This window comes from Glycine soja, chromosome 4 (assembly GCF_004193775.1).
Source record: "Glycine soja cultivar W05 chromosome 4, ASM419377v2, whole genome shotgun sequence".
Taxonomy (NCBI): domain Eukaryota; kingdom Viridiplantae; phylum Streptophyta; class Magnoliopsida; order Fabales; family Fabaceae; genus Glycine; species Glycine soja.
In genome coordinates, this window is record NC_041005.1 from 10,980,875 (window position 1) to 11,004,257 (window position 23,383).

Sequence of the window (23,383 nt, forward strand, 5' to 3'; positions counted from 1 at the left end):
ATAATTTGCTTTGTTAGAGCTTGTCAGACCCTAATTTCATCCGGGTATGATGTTTTTATCATTCATCTGTGATGTTTTGATCATTACTAACTAAATTACAGTGTTTGGCACCAGTTTTAGTGCAAAGACAAGGGATCACTCAAGTTGATGTTTGATTGTCAGATGCGGGAACAAAAACCACAAGGAAAGGGGGAAAAATGGCCATTTTTTGGATGTTTCCAGGCTTGAGCTAGCCTAGGCCAGCATCTGGCTTGTCTAGGCCATGGAATGCCTTCATCCTTAAGCAACCAGCTCGCTTGGGTGAGCTTCCCCTGCACCTAATGGCTTTTTCTATAAATAGCCATGTAGAGGGCAGGGTTTAGGGGCTGGTAATTGAAGGAATATAAGGAAAAATGCAGGAAGAAAGAGAAGAAAAAAAACAAAGTCGAGACACCACCGAATCGAACCGTGGATCATTTTCTACATCCTTTCTCTGGCTAGTCTTGTACCCTGTGCAACAGTCGGTTAGTTTTTCTTAAGATTTTGATGTAATCAATGTACCCTTATGGGTCCTCTATGATATTATGTGCGCATTTATCTTCTCTATTTATTCGTAAGGCTTAATTCTAGTAGATCACTAATGTCATGAAAATTGGTTTTTTTTAGTGAGACTAGAAGGTAATAAACACAACAAAAATGAAAAAAAAATCAATTCACAACCTAACTTCTTTTCATCAAATATCACCTAAGATCGTTTCAAGGTCCAACTCCTTAACAATTCTCTCCACTTATCTAGATTTAAAACGTCTTTTCATGGTCCAACGCCTTAACAACTCTTTTTTGCAATTAAAATAAATCTTTCAAAAACATAAATGATTCAACACACAAACATTCAGACTTAAAGAACTACGTAGGTATGATTTCCTCATTGCACTTGGGGATACATAGGAGCAAGGGAAACACCCTTGTCGATTCAGAAAAAAAAATAATAATAGTAATAAAGGGAAAATAAATAATTTTGATGGGCACATGTGGTGCTAATACCTTCCCTATGCATAAAAAACTCTCGAACCCTTATTTTTAAAATTTGTAGACCTCTTTTAGTTTTCTAATGTTTTCCTTGAATAAATGTTGGTGGTGACTCCACTCATTTTCTCCCTAAGAGACGAACATGTTTTTTATCTTATTTTTCTTTCGTCGTCCCGTCGTTAGGTAGATTGCGACAGATGGCGACTCAACTAGGGACTCGTTAGAGAGTTAAATCATTTGATCAAGTGTGCAATTTTATCATGACCTTTTACTTATTTATTTATTTCCCCTTTCTCTTTAATCCCTACGTTGTGCTCATGTTCGTTAAAGTTTCATTCTATTACCGTTCATTTTACGGTTTAGCTTCGAACTTGTTTCCTTTATTCATTGTTTTGCTCATGTTTGTATATAAACTTTGCTATGTTGTTACTTCTTGATTTGTATCTTTGTATCTATTACCTTTGTAGTTAGAAATAATTTGTGCCACTGAATCCTAGGATAGATGACATGTGCTATACTTCTTGTATCTACCTGGGAATTTTCTGGTTGTTTTGCAAGTGGGGTTGGGTAATTCTTAGGTTGCTCCATTCACACATGACTTCCACACTTTTTGCACTTACTTTGAGATATTAGGCCCTATACCTGGGATTGTGTTAGCCATAGGGAGTGGAGGTCGACCTGTGGTCATGCTGGGTCCCCAACTCGCTTGATAACAGTGAAAAGCTTCAACTAGAGTTTTCCTCTTTTGGTGATGCATTGTCGCTGAAAGTCCCTATCACCACAACATATTACCTAAGAGGATAATATCTCTAAAGGCCGATAAGGTTACATGAAAATACCCTTAGGAGTTGTCACTAGATAGTGGACTTTTGGATCCTTTCCATTAGGTTCATGAATTAAGGGCACGGAGCAAACTCACCATGTCTGGTTTCCTTGTTTACATCATGCATGTCTTCGAGGCATCATAATGGACATATCATTCATGCATTTATCATTTTTCATATTCATGCATTTCATTTGCATAAGTCATTGCATTGTCATACATATTCATTTAACATGTTTTATTCAGCCAATTGCATGCATAATCCTGCTGTATAGTTGCTCATGCCTTGCATTCCCTTCTTCATCGCCAAAAGTCACAATGAAGTGTAAAAGTACACTATGTTTTTTAGTTTCATGTGTTGGGTACCATGGTAATAGTTATAAACAAACCATGTTGGAGTTATACAATTCTTTCTCCTGAAAACGATTGAAATCACATGAACATGGTACCTAATGCCTTTTGGGCGTCTTGGGTCGGTTTGATAAATACATTAGTCATGCATACCATAACTATTCCCTGATCATTCATCATATCTCCCTTGTGATAGGTTATTTAAATATTGGCAATCAAAATTTCTATTTTGTTGGATCAAGTGATCTCGGAATAATTAAGAAGGGGGAGTTGAATTAATTATTAATGAACCTTTACTAATTAAAACTTCTATCCTTCTTAATGTTACTAGATTCAATTAGGCTTTTACTATAATGTTAAGAAAGTAAAGAACATAAATAGAAACTTAACCAAAAGTAAAAGCGATAATTAAAGTGCACAGCGGAAATTAAAGAGTGTAGGGAAGAAGAAGAAGACAAACACAAGAGTTTTATACTGGTTCGGCAACAACCCGTGCCTACATCTAGTCCCCAAGCGACCTGCGGTCCTTGAGATTTCTTTCAACCTTGTAAAAACCTTTACAAGCAAAGATCCACAAGGGATGTACCCTCCCTTGTTCTCTTTGAACAACCAAGTGGATGTACCCTCCACTTGAACTGATCCACAAGAGATGTATCCTCTCTTGTTCTCAGTTACAATAACCTAAGTAGATGTACCCTCTTCTTGTACCACAAAGGATGTACCCTCCAATGTGTTACGACAAAGGATTCTCAGTCGGTTAGTGATCGAGGCCATACCCGAATCAAATAAACATGAAAATGCAGTAACTAGGAAGTGATCCTAGGTCGTTTCCCAACGAGCAGTGACAAACCAAATGTTCATAATATACTTGCAGTAACAGTAACGATTGGGGGGGGGGTTGTTTGTTTTTTGATTAAAGAGCAGAACAAGTAAATTGGAATACGAAATTACTAATATTAAAAATGGGTTGTTTCCTCTGATTCAAAAGCCATTCTCTTATCCTAGGTTATGGAGAATTTGTCCCTAACAGTCAACCACTTAATCCAACCCTATTTCAATTTACAAAGCGAAAATCAACTTAGGGTTTTCAATACGTGATTAGGCACCACATACACCAGTTAGCCCTTCGTCCATTAAGCATGAACGCAAGTTAGGCTCAGAGGCAATTAATCGAACATGAAGCGTGCACTGATTAATATTCACGAATTTGGGATAACTGGTGAAGGGAAAACTGCCAGGAAACCACATTACAAGCGAAACCTCAAAGAGAGTTGGGCTTCGTCCTCAAAAGGAAACAACACCAAAAAATCTAGCCTTCCATGGATTCAAACAGAAAACGCAAATGAAACATGAAGCAGAAACGTAAATGAACAAAAACTTAAATGAACATAAACGTAAATGAGAGTAGAAGAAGAAGCAAGAACGAAATTGTAATTAGAAACAGAAAACGTAAAATTGCATTACGTGAACAGTAGCATTAAGCAGAAAAACAAAAACCCTAAAAACAAAAGCTCTGAATAATGAATAGCATAACAGAATGCCTTGCATGAATCCCAAGGCTGCTATTTAAAAAGAGTCACTCAAAGTCATTGGGCCCTATTACAATACTCTGGCCCAAAACGAACTAAACACTGAACAACATAAAATAAAATTGCGAAATTTCCTAATTAACTAAGGTAAGCGCTGCTTAATTTGCCCTCTTCAAGTCCATAACCAAAATCCGGATTAAGCCCAATGTTTCATTAATTCCTGAAATTAGATTAAAAACATCAAATTAGCTAAATGAGCCCAAATAATAAAACTGCCTGATTAATTGACAATTAAGACCAATCAGTAATTAAAATGGTGCAAAAAGGGTTTAGAAAATAGAAGAAAATGATGGCACATCAATTAGTCCTTTGAATCCTTTATGATGGGGATACAAAAGATATCTCAGACGATTAGTCCTTTGAAATCTTTTGTATAAGGGGAAGGGAAGAATCAAAAGAATTCTCAGACTGTGTCCTTTTGAATTCTTTGAAAAGGGAGAAGGGAGACACAAAAGAATTTATGCGGTTAGTCCTTTGTTCTTTTGGAAAAGGGAGAAGAGAGACACAAAAAGAATTCAGGCAGTTAGTCCTTGTCAAATTCTTTTTGGCAAAGGGAGAAGAGAATGAAAAAGATGAATAACACACTTTTGTTTTCTGTGAAAGAACAATGTTTGGAAACCAGAAAACTTAAAAAGCTTTTGGCAAAGGAAGAAGAAGAAGAAGTTCAAGAAGATGTTCAAAAGTATAAAAAAGTTATTGAAATGAAAGTCAAGATCTTTCTTTTATAGACTCTTCATGTCTGGTCAAGAAAACCATTGGAAGAGTTATAACCTTGAGAAAAATCTGAAAACCATTGGAAGAGTTACATCTCTTGACTTTTTATTCAAAACTTGTCACTGGTAATCGATTACCAAAACCATGTAATCATTACACAAAGCATTTTATGAAAAGATGTGACTCTTCACAATTGAATTTGAATTTCAACGTTCAGATACACTGGTAATCGATTACTAATATTGTAATCGATTACACCATTTAAAAATCAATTGGAACGTTGCAAATTCAGTTAAAAGCTTTTGAAATCAAACTTTGCCACTGGTAATCGATTACCAGAGAGTAAAAACTCTGGTAACTTAGAAAATTTTGAGAAAAACTCTTTTGAAAAACAAAACTGTGCTATGTTTGTTTTTTTGAAAAATCTTTTCAATACTTCCCTTGTAAAGTCTTCTTGATTTCTTCTCTTGAATATTGAATTCATCTTCTCTTGAATCTTGAAATCAAACTTCTCTTGATTCTTGAATCTTCTTGATTTCTTCTCATGAAACTTGAAATTAATCTTGATCTTGAACTTGTTGACTCAATCTTGAAATCATTCTCTTGGGCTTTTTGTCATCATCAAAACTACTTGAATCAACTTGATTCATCATCATGAAGCTTACTTCTACATATTCTTGCAAACATAGGGTCGAACCAAGCGTAGTCTTTTAAGAAAAGGATTTTATCAAGTCAAGGTCAAAGTATGGAAGTAACCAGCTTGCGAAAGTTGGGGTAGAAGATGGGTCGACACAGCTTCTTTGACTACTGCCAACAAATGACTGAGCAATAACTTACAAAATTAGGAACCATTGATGTGTCCATGTTTTATTTCCAGTTGCACTTTGACTCTGATGAGATTTAATGAAAATTGGAGTTGATTCGACCCTATGTCCTACTGAATGTCTTGGGTAAAATATGCAATACGTCAGCAACGTATCATTCACATGCGTTCATGCTTGTTGTCATACCCTAATTTCGTCCGGGGACCTTTGCTTGATGACATGCGACTTTTATTTGGTCCTTGTAAGGTGCTTGACACCCATCATTAGGCAGTTTGTGAAATTCCAGGACATGCCGGAAAATCAAAAAAAATATTGATGCACAATCCGTAAGTTTCCGTGACACACCGGAAATCAAATGGAAGCATCGTTGCATAATTAAGTGAGGTTCCGTAACATTCCGTAAGTCAAAAAGGGGATGGTTATGTAATCCGCAAGGTTCCGTAACATTACGAAAAGAAAACAAGTATCGTTACGAAATTCGTAAGTTTCCGTAACTTTACGAAAAAAGGAATCACCAAAAAAAAACAGAAGGGGGGGTGTACTTAGTAAAAATGGGGGTGCAAATAGCACCCAGGCCCACTTGGGCCCTCCAGAAGATTCCTCCAGAAGGCTGTTGCTTCTGGAGGAAGCAACCTGGCTCGCCTGGGCGAGCTGAGCTCGCCTGGGCGAGCTGAGCTCGCCTGGGCGAGCTGGGCGGCAACCACCTCCCCTATTTTGCTATAAATAGGGGAGGAAGTGAAGAAGAAAGGGGTTCAGCCCCTTTGACACTTCTCTCTCTTTCGAATTTGCTTGGAAAAATCGTTTCCGTGAAGAAAATCTAAGCCGAGGCGCTTCCGAAATGTTTCCGTAACGTTTTCCGTGAAGAATTTCGCAAAGGTTTCAACCGTTCTTCGACGTTCTTCATTCGTTCTTCATCGTTCTTCGATCTTCAACGGGTAAGTACCTCGAACCAAGCTTTTCGATTCATTCTATGTACCCGTAGTGGTCCACATTGTGTTTCGTGCATTTTTATTCTCGTTTTGTTTACTTTTTATACCCCCTGTTGACGTGCTTAAGCCATTTTACTTAAGTCATTTCTCGCTTAACTTAAAAATAAAATAAATTTCCACCGAACGTTTGAATTGTATTATCCGTTAACTTCGGTTAAAATGAATTCCGACCGTTCGGTCGTGCCGTAACCACGTTGGAAATCAAAAAGAGGTAAAAAATAATATAATAATCAAAAATACATCTTTTAGTAAAATAAAGCGGAAAATCAATCGGACGTTTTCTCTTTGGGATTTCTCATTCTTAATCGAATTGATTAATAACTAAAGAGAAACTAAAGGCTAAAATCAATTCGCCTAGTCAAGCTCGTCCATAAAAATAGGCTTTTGAAGTTTGTCATTTCATTTTCTCACTAAGTAAAAATGGATCATTTTTAAGGTCCAACGCCTTAAAATGATCACCTCTTAAAGTAAAAAAGAATCACTTGATAAAAAAGAACTACGTAGGTCTGATTTTCTCATCCCAAATTGAGGAATACGTAGGAGCAAAGGGAAACACCCTTGTCGACCACAAAAAGAAAAAAATATAAAAAGGGTATAAAGGACATAGAGACATAAAAAGGGAACATAAAAAATCAAAGTCATGTTTGCACATTCGATTAAAGGCTGACGTCCCTTGGGGCGGACGTGTGGGGTGCTAATACCTTCCCCGTGCGTAAATACAACTCCCGAACCTTTCACTTAAAAGTTCGTAGATCGCGTCTTTTCCGGTTTTTCCGACGTTTTCCTCAAATAAACGTTGGTGGCGACTCCGCGCGTATTCCTTTCGTGGAACACGCATCCCGCGAGTCACGCGTCGCCCTCCCGCCGAAGGGTAGGTTGCGACAGTTGGCGACTCCACTGGGGACTGTTTTTAGAGAGTTAGGCCATTTAATCTTGTGCAATGTTTTACCGTGACTTATCCCTTTGTTGGTTTTCCTTCATTATGTTCTTATGTATATAAACTCTTTGTTGCTTTTAGTGCGTTTTAAAATGTATGCATGGGGTAAATATTTATTCATTTGATGCACACAAACACCAACACTATTTGCACACACTGTGAGTGAAAAAGGGCCCTATACCCGGGTTCATGGGAACATAAGGAGCGGAGGTGAATCTGTGGTCATGCTAGGTCTCCGACTTGCTTGATTACAGTGAACCCTCATCTAGAGCTTTTCTCTTTGAAAACCTATTGTTGCTAGTAGTCCCTACTGCTACAATATGTTCTTCAAAGGGGATGATACCTCTAGAAACCATCAAGAGAGATATAACTACCTTGGGGATTGTTGCTAAAAGCCTAGTTAGTTCTCTCCCTTATAGGTCCCTTAAATAGGGGCACGAAGCAAACACGCTGCGTGCCATTTTTCACACTGCCATGCATGAGTATCATATACCCTTTTGCTTATGTTCGGTAAATATTGTCATACTGTGTACATTCTCGCATTGTGTCTTTTGCATAGGCATTGCATATGGGTTCTGTCTTGATCCCTACTGTAAACAAACCAACGGAGGGTCCGTGTCGCCTTCTTAAAAACGTGCGTTGGGGCATTTTGCTACCCCTAGACGTCGTATCTAAGAAGGGGACAAATTCCCCGGACCCCCGCATTCCTAGATTGCATCTGTGTCATATGCATTCCATCATGCATTCATCCATTCCACCCATGAGATATCGGAGCTTTGATTTGCACCAGCTTTTATCTCACTTTAGTAAGCATGGGAACAAATCAAACCGGCAAGAGGTTCTACCAAGTCAAGGTCAAAAGCCCAGATACCACCAGCATCAAGGAATTAGGGCGGTTGATGGAACCCCTCCAAATGCAAGCCTTCCGCAAGACTTACGGAAAGATCTTAGGGTTGACCATAGCAGAGGTGTCCATAGAAGCCATTGCATCACTTACCCAATACTACGACCAGCCTTTGAGGTGCTTCACATTCGGGGACTTCCAATTAGTACCAACCATTGAAGAATTTGAGGAAATTCTAGGATGTCCTCTCGGGGGAAGAAAACCATATCTTTCCTCCGGATGTCTCCCCTCTTTGAGCAGAATTGCAACTGTGGTCAAGGATTCAGCAAGAGGTTTGGACCGCATAAAACAGACTCGGAACGGCATAGCGGGCCTACCACAGAAGTACCTAGAAGACAAGGCGAGGGGTATGGCCAATCAAGGAGACTGGGTCCCGTTTATGGATGTGTTAGCTTTGCTAATTTTTGGGGTCGTCCTTTTTCCAAACGTGGATGGTTTGGTAGACCTAGCAGCAATCGACGCTTTCCTTGCCTACCACCATAGCAAGGAAAGTCCGGTGGTAGCTGTCTTGGCAGATCTATTTGATACATTTGACCGAAGGTGCGAAAAGAGTAGCGCACGGATCATCTGTTGCTTACCCGCCCTCTGTGTTTGGTTGGTTTCACATTTATTCCAACAAGACACAAGACATCCATGTCCGCTCCTGAGCCATCGCTCGTGTACTGAAAAGAGGAGAATAGATTGGGACCAGCTTTTGGCCGGGATAGGAGGTAGAACAATCAGTTGGTTCCCCCGATGGAAGGAAGGAAAAGAAGGAGTCCTTTTCTCATGTGGAAGATACCCAAACATTCCGCTGGTAGGAACGAGGGGTTGTATTAACTACAATCCCACGCTCGCTATAAGACAACTAGGGTACCCCATGAGGGGAGCACCGACGGAAGAAAGCATGTCTCCTTTCCTTGTGAGGGATCTCGGCGCACAAAATTCCAAGACTATACAAAGAATCCATAAGGCATGGGAAACCCCGTTAAGGAAAGATCAAGAGCTTAGAGGCATTCGTAATGGCATCATTGGTGGGTACCACGAATGGCTGAAAGTTCATATACGAGGTTTAGATTGGCTCGCCAAGTTAAAAGTCGTCAGCGAAGAGAGTTTTGAAGCACCGGAAGAGGACGAAGAAGTCCAAGCTCTCAAAAGCGAGTTAGGAGAGGCAAAACTTGCCAAGGAGAAGTTCAAGTTGGCCGCTACACACGTTCGGAAGGAGTGTGCCGGGTTACGGGAAGAGAATGCAATTACCGCAAGAGCCCTCGAACAAGAGACCAAGAGGGCTCGCAAGGAAGAGTATGGCCGGAACAAATTTCGCGGAGCTCTATGGGGTAGCAATAGTGAACTCAAGTCGCGGAGGGAAGAAAGAGACCAGTCGCGAGCCCATAGCATGGTTCTGAAAGAGGAGTTAATTGCTTGTTCAAGGTCCAAAAGAAGTTTGTCTCAGCGTTTATGCGAGACGGAGACCAACATGCTAGCTATCATCGCCAAGTACCAAGAAGAGTTAGATCTAGCCGTGGCCCACGAGCATAGGATTGCGGACGAATATGCCCAAGTATACGCGGAAAAAGAGGCTAGAGGAAGGGTGATCGACTCTTTACACCAAGAGGCAACCATGTGGATGGATCGGTTTGCTCTTACCTTGAACGGGAGTCAAGAACTTCCCCGATTGTTAGCCAAGGCCAAAGCGATGGCAGACACCTACTCCGCCCCCGAAGAGATTCACGGGCTTCTCGGCTATTGTCAGCATATGATAGACTTAATGGCCCACATAATTAGAAATCGTTAGGAAACTTGTATGGTCTCTTAGACCTTGACTAGATATGACTTCCTTTTAGAAATAAAATGAGTTGGTCCCATGTTTCTACTCCAGAAAGCTTGTGCAAATCAAATCACTCCTACATTTCATCTCTAGCATGCATTTTCTTTCTTTACCCACTCCTCACGTTTGGTTTTTTAGGGAAAAACACCATAACTAAACGCGCCGCAAGGGATCCCTATCGCACCAGATCCAAATCTAGAACGATGGGTGATCAAGAGGAGACGCAGGAACAGATGAAAGCCGACATGTCGGCTCTGAAAGAACAAATGGCCTCCATGATGGAGGCCATGTTAGGTATGAAGCAGCTCATGGAGAAGAACGCGGTCACTGCCGCCGCTGTCAGTTCGGCTGCCGAAGCAGACCCGACTCTCTTGGCAACTACGCACCATCCTCCCTCAAACATAGTAGGACGGGGAAGGGACACGCTGGGGCACGATGGCAGCCCTCACCTGGGATACAACCGAGCGGCTTACCCTTATGGATTGCCGCCCAACTATTCACCACCCGTCTTGCAAGAAGATGCGGGCCACATTGCTTCTCCCGTCCATGAAAGAGAACCTCCTCAGCAGCCCGACGAAGTCCATAAGGACCCTCAAGATTATGCTCGAAGGGATGTCGAGTTCTATCCCCCGATCCCCGAAGGGCCGGCACCGGGCACGTTGCCTCAACCCAACATCGTAGCTTCGCCAATAGTTTTGTCCATGGAAGGGCCGCCCCCGGCAACTGAAGAAAGGAGGAAGCTCGATCTCCTTGAGGAAAGATTGAGGGCTGTGGAAGGATTTGGGGACTATCCGTTTGCAGACATGACGGATCTTTGCTTAGTACCCGATGTTGTTATTCCCCCGAAGTTCAAAGTGCCGGACTTCGACAAGTATAAAGGGACGACTTGTCCCAAAAACCATCTCAAAATGTACTGCCGTAAGATGGGCGCCCACTCTAAAGATGAAAAGCTGTTGATACACTTCTTTCAGGATAGCTTGGTCGGAGCTGCGGTAGTGTGGTACACTAATTTGGAAGCTTCCCGTATCCGTACTTGGAAGGATCTGATTACCGCCTTCCTAAGGCAGTATCAGTATAATTCTGATATGGCTCCTGACCGTACTCAACTGCAGAATATGTTCAAGAAAGAGGGTGAAACCTTTAAAGAATATGCGCAGCGATGGAGGGATTTGGCGGCACAAGTAGCTCCTCCCATGGTTGAGAGAGAGATGATCACCATGATGGTAGACACTCTGCCAGTGTTCTACTATGAGAAGCTAGTGGGTTACATGCCATCCAGCTTTGCGGATCTGGTGTTTGCTGGGGAAAGAATCGAGGTTGGATTGAAAAGAGGAAAGTTTGATTACCTTTCCTCCACAAACGCGAATGCCAAAAGAATCGGGGCAACAGGGGCAAAAAGGAAGGAAGGAGATACCCATGCCGTCTCTTCAACACCCGCGTGGGTCAAACCCCAGCAAACACCTCATGGTACCCATCAGTACGCGCAACATCACCCAAGCTTCTCGGCTCATGCTGGGAACGCCTCTAGTTCAACACCCGCGCAGCCTAAGGCACCCACCCAGAGGGAAGCTCCCCAAGTTCCAACTCCGAACACGTCTCGACTGGCCGGTAATTCCAACACGACAAGGAACTTCCCTCCGAGGCCATTGCCGGAATTCACCCCGCTCCCAATGACGTACGAAGATCTTCTACCATCCCTCATCGCCAATCATTTGGCCGTGGTAACTCCCGGAAGGGTCCTCGAACCCCCTTTCCCGAAGTGGTATGACCCTAACGCAACTTGCAAGTACCATGGGGGTGTCCCGGGGCATTCCGTCGAAAAATGCTTGGCCCTCAAGTACAAGGTCCAACATTTAATGGATGCTGGATGGCTGACTTTCCAAGAGGATCGGCCCAATGTGAGAACCAACCCGCTCGCCAATCATGGAGGGGGAGCAGTTAATGCAGTTGAATCCGATAGGCCGCACAGGTCTAAACCTTTAAGAGATGTGGCAACCCCTAGGAGGTTTATCTTTGAGGCCCTACAAAAGGGAGGTGTGATTCCCCATAGTGGGTGTAAGGAGGATTCCTGTCTGCTACATTCCGGCGAGATGCATGACATGGAGACGTGTTTGGAAGTAGAGGAATTGTTACAGCGGATGATAGATCAAGGTCGACTGGAAGTCGGCATTGAAGGAAAAGAAGAGCAGCACATATGCATGCAATCTACGGAGGGGAGCGGTGTTGCGAAGCCCAAACCCTTGGTGATATACTTCACTAAAAACGCAGCTTCGCAAAAGCCCGGACACCCCTTAATGGCCAAACCTGTTCCTTTCCCGTACCAAAATAGTCACGCGGTCCCGTGGAGATATACACCTCCGGGGAAGAAGGAAGAAGAAGTCACTGACGTCAGCTCGCTGTCAGCTAAAGTAACAAATATCACGGGACTGAGTGGTGTGACCCGTAGTGGTCGTGTGTTCGCACCTCCGGACCTACCAGTCCAACCCGCCGACGTCAAGGGAAAAGGAAAAGTGGTGGAGGAACAAGATGGCGAAGCACCCCCCGCTTCGAATAAAGATATTCCAGCAAAGGGGCCCCCGGAGAAAAGGGATGGTAGAAAGGAGGTGTCGCTAGAGGAAGCCAGCGAATTCCTTCGGATAATTCAGCAGAGCGAATTCAAGGTTATCGAACAGCTCAACAAAACCCCGGCTAGGGTCTCGCTATTGGAGTTACTTATGAGCTCCGAGCCTCATCGGGCTCTGCTGGTAAAAGTGCTGAACGAGGCTCACGTGGCCCAAGATATCTCGGTAGAAGGTTTCGGAGGGCTGGTCAACAATATCACTGCCAACAACTATCTTGCCTTCGCCGAGGAAGAAATCCCCGCCGAGGGGAGAGGGCATAATAAGGCTTTACACGTATCAGTCAAGTGTATGGACCATATCGTAGCCAAGGTGCTCATCGATAATGGTTCCAATTTAAACGTGATGCCTAAGAGCACTTTGGAGAAGTTACCATTCAATGCTTCCCACTTAAAACCAAGTTCAATGGTGGTTCGGGCCTTCGACGGCACTCGCCGAGAGGTTAGGGGAGAGATCGATCTCCCAGTACAAATAGGCCCTCACACCTGTCAAGTCACCTTCCAAATAATGGATATTAACCCCCCCTACAGCTGCCTGTTGGGGCGCCCGTGGATCCACTCAGTGGGAGTTGTGCCTTCTACACTCCACCAAAAGCTGAAATTCGTAGTGGAGGGGCACTTGGTCATCGTGTCAGGCGAGGAAGATATCTTGGTAAGCTGCCCATCCTCCATGCCTTATGTGGAAGCCGCAGAAGAATCGTTAGAAACCGCTTTCCAGTCTTTTGAGGTGGTCAGCATTTCCTCCGTGGACTCCCTCTTTGGACAACCTTGTCTGTCCGATGCGGCGGTAATGATGGCCCGAGTTATGTTGGGGAACGGTTATGAACCCGGGATGGGTTTAGGCAAAGACAATGGCGGCATAACTAGCCTGATAAAAACCCAAGGAAATCGTGGGAAGTATGGTTTAGGCTATAAGCCCACTCAGGCGGACATGAAAAGAAGCATCGCGGGAAGGAAGAACAGTGGTCAGAGCTCGCGTTGGAGACAAGAAAGTGAAGGAAGCCCGCCCTGCCACATAAGTAGAAGCTTTATAAGTGCGGGTCTGGGAGACGAAGGTCAAGTGTTCGCGATATGCGAAGATGATGTTCCGAGTACTTTGGATTTGGTCCGACCATGCCCTCCTGATTTCCAGCTGGGAAATTGGCGAGTGGAGGAACGCCCCGGCATTTACGCAACAAGCATAATGTAAACCTTTACGGTTTTAAAAGCTCTATAGTTGGGCCTAGGCTTTAGAGTTTTTCCTTTTGTTAAGGCTTTGTGTCTTTTGTTTTTGAATTTATAATACAAGGATCTTTCTTCATCGGTTCCTGGTCTCTACCCATTCTCATTCATTTGCATGTTTACTTCTTTTTCTGAAACGGCAGATCCGATGACGAGTCCCCCGAAGGTACTAATACCTGGGACCCGTCTATCGACTTCGAGCAAGAAATGAATCAAACGGAAGGTGAAGGAAATGAGGATGTGGGACTTCCCCCAGAACTAGAAAGAATGGTCGCCCATGAGGACAAGAAATGGGGCCTCATCAAGAAGAAACAGAGCTAGTAGACTTAGGAATTGGCAGTGGAAAGAGGGAAGTAAAGATAGGTACAGGTATTACCGCACCTATCCGTGAAGAATTAATAATCCTGCTAAAAGACTACCAAGACATCTTTGCTTGGTCGTACCAAGATATGCCCGGTTTGAGTTCTGACATTGTACAGCACCGATTACCTCTAAATCCCGAGTGTTCCCCGGTAAAACAGAAACTGAGGAGGATGAAGCCCGAAATATCCTTGAAGATAAAGGAAGAAGTGAAGAAGCAATTTGACGCTGGATTTCTGGCCGTCGCTCGGTATCCAGAATGGGTTGCCAACATCGTACCAGTTCCTAAAAAAGATGGGAAAGTACGAATGTGTGTAGATTATCGGGACCTGAATCGGGCCAGTCCCAAGGACAATTTTCCTTTACCACACATCGATATCCTCGTAGATAACACGGCCAATTTCGCTTTATTTTCCTTCATGGACGGTTTCTCTGGTTACAATCAGATAAAGATGGCGCCCGAGGATATGGAAAAGACTACTTTCGTCACCCTGTGGGGAACGTTCTGTTACAAGGTGATGTCCTTTGGACTCAAGAATGCCGGGGCAACTTATCAACGGGCCATGGTAGCTTTGTTCCATGATATGATGCATCAAGAGATCGAGGTCTACGTGGACGACATAATTGCTAAATCTAAATCCGAGGAAGAACACCTTGTCAACCTGCGGAAATTGTTCGAAAGGCTTAAGAAATATCAATTAAGGTTGAACCCCGCTAAGTGTACCTTTGGGGTCAAATCAGGGAAATTGCTTGGTTTCATTGTAAGCCAGAAAGGGATAGAGGTAGACCCCGAAAAAGTGAAGGCTATCCTTGAGATGCCAGAACCCCGTACAGAGAGGTAAGTCCGAGGTTTCCTGGGGCGCTTGAATTATATTGCCAGATTCATATCGCAGCTCACCGCCATTTGTGAGCCGTTGTTTAAACTCTTGCGCAAAAACCAAACTGATCGGTGGAATGAGGATTGCCAAGAGGCGTTTGGAAGGATCAAAAAGTGCCTAATGAATCCTCCCGTGCTTATGCCACCAGTACCTGGAAGGCCTCTCATTTTGTACATGACAATCTTGGACGAGTCAATGGGGTGTATGCTGGGGCAACATGACGAATCCGGGAAGAAAGAGCGCGCTGTTTACTACCTAAGTAAGAAGTTCACGACCTGTGAGATGAATTACTCCTTGCTCGAAAGAACGTGTTGTGCTTTAGTATGGGCATCCCATCGCCTAAGGCAGTACATGCTGAGCCATACTACCTGGTTGATATCCAAAATGGACCCGGTTAAGTACATCTTTGAAAAGCAGCCCTCACAGGACGAATCACCCGGTGGCAAGTCTTGCTATCTGAGTTTGATATAGTCTACGTCACCCAAAAGGCGATAAAAGGAAGCGCTTTGGCAGATTATTTGGCTCAACAGCCTCTTAACGACTACCAGCCCATGCATCCGGAATTCCCGGATGAGGACATCATGGCCTTGTTCGAGGAAAAGTTGGACGAAGATCGGGACAAATGGACTGTATGGTTTGACGGAGCGTCAAACATTCTAGGTCATGGCGTTGGGGCAGTGTTGGTCTCTCCGGACAATCAATGTGTACCTTTCACAGCCAGGTTAGGATTCGACTGCACCAACAACATGGCCGAATATGAAGCATGTGCCCTAGCCGTCCAGGCAGCAATTGACTCCAATGTCAAACTACTCAAGGTGTACGGCGACTCAGCGTTGGTAATCCATCAGCTGAGAGGGGAATGGGAAACTAGAGATCCCAAGCTGATACCCTACAAAGCCTATATCAAGGAATTGGCTAAGACTTTCGATGAGATCTCTTTCCATCATGTTCCCCGCGAGGAAAATCAAATGGCGGATGCACTTGCTACGTTGGCATCTATGTTCCAGCTAACACCGCACGGGGACCTACCCTACATTGAATTTCAGTGTCGTGGCAAACCCGCACATTGTTGCCAAGTGGAAGAGGAACGGGACGGAAAGCCTTGGTATTACGACATCAAGCGATATGTCGTAAGCAAAGAATACCCGCCAGAGATTGCCGACAACGATAAAAGGACATTGAGGAGGTTGGCAGCCAGTTTCTTCATGAGCGGAAGCACACTGTATAAGAGAAATCACGACATGACACTCCTGCGGTGTGTGGATGCCAAGGAGGCAAATCACATGATCGAGGAAGTCCATGAGGGCTCGTTTGGAACGCACGCCAACGGGCATGCTATGGCCAGGAAGATCTTAAGAGCAGGTTATTACTGGCTTACCATGGAAAGTGATTGTTGTGTCCATGTGAGGAAGTGCCACAAATGTCAAGCATTCGCAGATAATGTCAATGCCCCACCACATCCTCTGAATGTCATGTCTGCCCCTTGGCCCTTCTCCATGTGGGGAATAGATGTCATCGGGGCCATTGAGCCCAAGGCCTCGAATGGTCATCGCTTCATCCTCGTAGCGATAGATTATTTCACCAAGTGGGTCGAGGCGGCTTCCTACACCAATGTCACGAGGAATGTGGTGGTCAGGTTCATTAAGAAGGAGATCATCTGCCGATATGGTTTGCCAAGGAAGATTATCACGGACAACGGCACCAACCTGAATAACAAGATGATGGGGGAAATGTGCGAGGAGTTTAAAATCCAGCATCACAATTCCACACCCTACCGGCCAAAGATGAATGGAGCCGTGGAAGCAGCCAATAAGAATATCAAAAAGATTATCCAAAAGATGACTGTGTCATACAAGGATTGGCACGAGATGCTCCCATTCGCGTTACACGGTTACCGGACTTCAGTGCGAACGTCAACTGGGGCAACGCCATTCTCATTGGTATATGGGATGGAGGCGGTGTTACCGTTTGAGGTAGAAGTCCCGTCATTAAGGATCTTGGCAGAATCCGGATTAAAGGAATCAGAGTGGGCTCAAACACGCTACGATCAGCTCAACCTCATTGAGGGTAAGCGCTTAACGGCCATGAGTCATGGGCGCTTATACCAGCAAAGAATGAAGAGTGCATTCGATAAGAAAGTACGCTTACGCAAGTTCCATGAGGGAGACCTTGTGCTAAAGAAAATGTCCCATGCTGTCAAGGACCATCGAGGGAAATGGGCCCCGAACTACGAGGGGCCTTTTGTTGTGAAGAGGGCTTTTTCCGGAGGAGCCCTGGTGCTTACCAACATGGATGGCGAAGAGCTACCTTCACCCGTGAACTCCGATGTCGTCAAACAATATTATGCTTAGAAGCTGGGGCAATTAAGGATGTCGCTGCATGTTCTTTATCTTTATGCGTTTTCTGGATTTCCCCCAGGGATTTCCTGTCTGTTGTATCTCTCGTTACAATCTTTCAAAGAAATGAACATGGATTCAAGGCTTTTAGTCCTCACGTTAGTTTCACACCTTGCGTTAATCTGTGATCGCCTGAGCCCTTCCGCTCAGTTCATGGGATCCCCCAAGCGCTTAATTAGAATTGAACCTGAACCAACTTTCCCTAAATTTTCTGCGTTTGAAAAACATTCATGCATACGCATACGCATACGCATGTATATTGTTGTGGTAAAACAGGGGCAGGATCACCTTGGGCTACCTTCTGGAGTAGAGACAAAACATGAACGGCAGAAACCAATCAAGGTAGGGTAATGGCGCGGTCAAGATTGGCCATACCTGGTTGTTTATTACTTGCAGGTACTTAAGGACGAATGCGAGCGGGGATGGGGTCACGACCGACCGATCGTTGCCCTTCTCTGTGCGAAACAAGCAGAGAATGTCGCTGCAAGGCAGCCCCGTATCCTTTGTATTTTGCAGCTTTCTTTTACTATTTGTTTGTTTCAAAAAGAAAAAATATAATAATAAAATAAGTAAAGGGGGGCGTTTTTACATTCAAAAACTTCTTTTCCCCCCCTTTCAAAAGCCATACCCACGGGATTGACGAGTTTGCAGCCCCAGGGTCATCCTTTTTCGCATTTTTTTGATTCCGTTTTGCGCTTTTGTTCATCACCAACAAGTAAGTGTTCCATCCCTAAGCTTTCTAGCTTTTCATTGGTGTATTTTGATCTCCTTTTGGTGCTCTAAATTGTGGGAATGTGCTCAAATATATGGGGCAATTTTGGTTTGTTTTCTTGCTTGATTAGGTTGAATTAGGGGTTGGTATGGGATGGCCCTAGGCCTATAATGCATTTTGAAACAATGGGACATGCCACATTGTCCCCGTTCTCTTGCTATTGACGCCTAAACGCGCGCCCACCAAGTGTTCGGTGAAATGCCTCAATGGCATTAGCGCGTGACTTTTGTAAGGAAACAACCCATGGGGTATTTTGGTTTGTGCATATTTTCTATTTTTGGAATATGTATTCATTCCCGAAAAAGGCTAGAGTAATTGCCCCACATATACCCTAGGCCTAGAAACTAAAATTTTATGCAAAAAGAACACAAAAGGAGGTGCATATTGGGTAAAGTTACCCTTTTTGGCCAGCAATCAGCTATGGGCCACGCTACAATAATTTCCCTACGCCTAGATGTTTAGGAATTTTGCTCGTCATGAATGTGTAGGTTTAGAATAGGTAGCAAAATACCTTTGGCAATTTACACTTTGGGTATGATAGCAAAATACTTGGATGTATGTGCATATAATTTTTGGTAGTCAAAATGTCTCACAAAAAATATACATAAATATGTTGCATGTTATGTAAAGAAAATACATTACAAAAAAATGTATACCCTTTAATTTGAATACAATTTTAGTCAGCAAAGGAAAATATACTTGAATTTGCATGCGGCTTTAGGTAGCAAAAACTTGAAAAGAGCATGGAATGTAGCACCTTATTGTGTAGATAGTCAAGATTCATCATGAAGTTTGTGTATGTATAGGTATTAGAAATACCAAGATGTGCACATGTGCAATTTTTGGTACCCCAAAATGCTTTGAGTATGCATGTATGTAAATTTAGCCAAGGAGATGTGTGTGATGTAAGTAACAAATACACCTTGGAAGTACGTGTAAATAATCTAGGTAACGAAGCTGCCTTGATTGTATATGGGTGCATTTTTCTTAGTTAATAGAATGTCTTATGCAAGAGAACGTTCGTAAGGAAATATGCGCATAAGCTTGCTCTAAATTTACATTGATGTTTGTATTTATGGGAGGAGGTTATATGCCATTTTTGCTTTAAGAGTAGTGTCCCACTGGTAAAATTAACTTTCCAAATGTTTGCCTTCGCAGGAATGGCCCCGAGGAAGCTTGCCTCAAAGAGGTCCAGGAAGGACAAGGCGGCCGAAGGAACTAGTTCCGCTCCGGAGTACGACAGTCACCGCTTTAGGAGCGCTGTACACCAGCAGCGCTTCGAAGCCATCAAGGGATGGTCGTTTCTCCGAGAGCGACGCGTCCAGCTCAGGGACGACGAGTATACTGATTTTCAGGAGGAAATAGGGCGCCGGCGGTGGGCACCACTGGTTACTCCTATGGCCAAGTTTGATCCAGAAATAGTCCTTGAGTTTTATGCCAATGCTTGGCCAACAGAGGAGGGCGTGCGTGACATGAGATCCTGGGTTAGGGGTCAGTGGATCCCGTTCGATGCAGACGCTATCAGCCAGCTCCTGGGATATCCGATGGTGTTGGAAGAGGGCCAGGAATGCGAGTATGGCCAGAGGAGGAACCGGTCTGATGGGTTCGATGAGGAGGCCATCGCCCAGCTGCTATGTATACCGGGGCAGGATTTTGCCCGGACTGCTGCAGGGAGGCGAGTGCGAATCATGCGCACCAACATGACCACCCTGACCCAGATATGGATGACGTTGCTCCTCAGCAACATCCTGCCCACCGATCATAATTCCGACCTCCCCATGCCTAAGTGCCAGCTGGTGTACGCCATCCTGTCACGGATGAGCATCCATGTGGCTCAGTTGATCGCTGATGCCATCTATATTTTTGCAGGTATGGCGCCCACTAGGCACCCTTTGGACCCAGATAAGTCCAACAGGGCCCTGGGATTCCCCGCACTGATCACAGGACTCTGCCAGTCGTTCGGAGTCCCCGTTGCACCTACCAAGGTGATTCGGCCGCCCATCACCCGGGCTTTTATTGAGAAGTACTGTACCCAGAGACAGGCTCAGGGTGATGCTCCACAGGCCGCAGGCGCGCCCCCACCACCTCATCAGGCTGGCCAGGCTGGGGCATTTGACATGGAGCAGTATTTACGGCATTTGGTTCGCCAGCAGGCGGCCAACCACCGAGCACATGTACGGACCCATGATTGTCTGTACCAGATGAGCCTTAGCATGCAGAGCCAGGGCTTCGCTTCTTTTTCATGCCCTACTCCAGAGCAGTTCAGGGCAGAGGTTGCATGGCCCGGAGATTGGCCCGAGGCCCAAGCAGGAGAGGCACCCCCAGAAGCTCCCGGCGATGGAGAAGAAGCCCACGAGGATGAGGAGATGGCCGATTTGCTTGACTTCTTGGGAGGGAGTGGAGATACGTGACTGGGAGATCCCCAGATTCATGTTTTCTTTCATATTTCTTTTATCATTTTTATTCTATGACTTGAGAGACTAATGTTTGTTTTTGTTGTTTCGATTGTCATTTGTACAGCGCATACATTTTTGTTTAGATTGTTGCGTTAGTATTTATATATCATTACTATCGATGATGTTTGAAATTCTGGAACCGTGTAGAGTTCTTCGTTTAGGAACATCGTCCAAAAGTATATATGTAAAATAAACAAAAAAAATCATGATAAAAATAAAAATAGAAAAGAAAAGAAAATGAAATAGAAAGGAGAGCAGATAAGAAAAAAAAAGAGAGAAAGCAAGTAAGGAAAAAAGGTAGAAAAAGAGAAAATAAGTTGTCTAGCTAAAAACCGACATGCTTTTGAAAAGAGATGATTTCCAACTCTTCTTCGAAAAAATTCATTGATCATAACCGATTTTTGAAGAGAAAAAACGTGTCTACACCTGAAGGGTGAATGCTGTGAAATTTCCCCGGACGCCCGAAATGGACCCGGATGAATGCACAAATTGATAAAAGAACATATTTTGGAAACGTTGGGTTGACTAAAATAGAGGAAATGAATCCTGAGCCCTAGCATCACATGACCATAAAAGTTTGACACTTGAGTGTCCACATAGGTGCATGCGTGGCCAGTTTTGCATAAAATTTCCAAATCATCATTTTTGCATTTGTGTCATGGAAATAGTGTGGGGCATCCCTTTTATCCTTGAACCAAACCAAACCCCGACATGTATCATGTCTAGCCATTCTACAAACCTTGAGCCAAAATCCTGACTCACCATAAACCTTGACCTAGGGTGAGAATGTCAATCCTTACCCTCGGAAGCAAAAAAGAAAAAAAGAAGGAAAATTTCCAATCAAAGAGAAAGCAAAAAAAGGAAAAGAAAGGAAATTCCCAATCAAAGAGTGGGAGAAAGCAAAAGAAAAGAAAGAAAATTCCCAACCAAAGAATGGGAGAAAGTAAAAAAGAAGGAAAGAAAGTTCTTGATCGAAGAAGCTAGAAGAAATATGCAGAGAGGTCTTTGGACCGGACAATATCTGAACAATACAGAATTGTCACCAAATGAACGAAAAAAGAAGGAAAGGGAACCACGACCTAAAATAGTCTTCTCCCTTTGATTACCAACCAAAATCCCGTGCGCTAGCGACTTTTTTTCTCGCCCCGCACTAAACAAAAACAGGAAAAGAAAAAAAGCCAGAAAAATCAAAAGCCAAAAAACACACAAAAGCCGAAAGAAGAACCCACCAAAAGAACCCATTCCCAAGGGAAGTCCTATTGATCCATGATCACGCATGTAATTTTTGATTTGATAGGAAATAATTTGCAAAGTCAATTCATGACATATCTATGGTTCGGAATTAGGATGAAACACTTACTTGTGCGAGATTGATACACTTTGAGTGGATTTCTTCTATTTTTGTCGAACCCAGTGTTTCCTCTAAATGGTCATTTAGAAACGAAATGCTAACATCCAAAATCTCATTTATGGTTATGGGAGATTTCATCAGCAGACTCTCCTTCCCCGGTAGACGCATTGTTTTTCACTCAAAAAAGCATATGCTGCTCTAAATCAGTTGGAATATTTGTCTCTTTGCTAAAGCATGTTTGCATTTTAGTGGAGAAAACACCGAGACTTTTCCCAGTCTCACAAGTTATCCAGAACTACGTACGTCTGAGTTCCTCATTGGAGGATACGTAGGAGCAAGAGCCTCGCTTTTGTCGACCACACCGCCTTTTGTTGCCATGACTCAAGAGCTGATAGCCCGCGGAGACACCTTACGGTTATCCGCACCTCGTCATTCAGTGACCCCAAGTGTGATTCACGAGCAGAGACCAATATGGTCATCTGCGCCCTTTCCGGAGATGTCAGCATTTTCCGATGGAGACTTTTCAAGTCTCACAAGTTATCAGAACTACGTAGGTCTGAATTCCTCATTGGAGGATACGTAGGAGCAAGAGCCTTGCTTTTGTCGGCCGCCCATAATCTTTGTCATACTGACCCTGGAGGTCATGTGACGTGCACCTTGTATATCCAGAGCGCGGCCCGATGATACGCGGAGATACTTACAGTTATCGCACCCTTTGTCATCCCAGAGGCGGCGGGCCCGATGACAAGCAGAGACCAAGTTTGGTCATTCTGACCTTGTATATCCAGAGCGGGGCCGATGATACGCGGAGATACCTTACGGTTACGCCCTTTGTCATCCAGAGGCGGCGGGACCCGATGACAAGCAGAGACCAAGTTTGGTCATTCTGCACCCTTGTATCATCCAGAGGCGGCGGGCCCGATGATACGCGGAGATACCTTACGGTTATCCGCACCCTTTTGTCATCCAAAGGCGGCGGGCCCGATGACAAGCAGAGACCAAGTTTGGTCATTCTGCACCCTTGTATCATCCAGAGGCGGCGGGCCCGATGATACGCGGAGATACCTTACGGTTATCCGCACCCTTTTGTCATCCAGAGGCGGCGGGCCCGATGACAAGCAGAGACCAAGTTTGGTCATTCTGCACCCTTGTATCATCCAGAGGCGGCGGGCCCGATGATACGCGGAGATACCTTACGGTTATTCGCACCCTTTTGTCATCCAGAGGCGGCGGGCCCGATGACAAGCAGAGACCAAGTTTGGTCATTCTGCGCCCTTGTATCATCCAGAGGCGGCGGGCCCGATGATACGCGGAGATACCTTACGGTTATTCGCACCCTTTTGTCATCCAGAGGCGGCGGGCCCGATGACAAGCAGAGACCAAGTT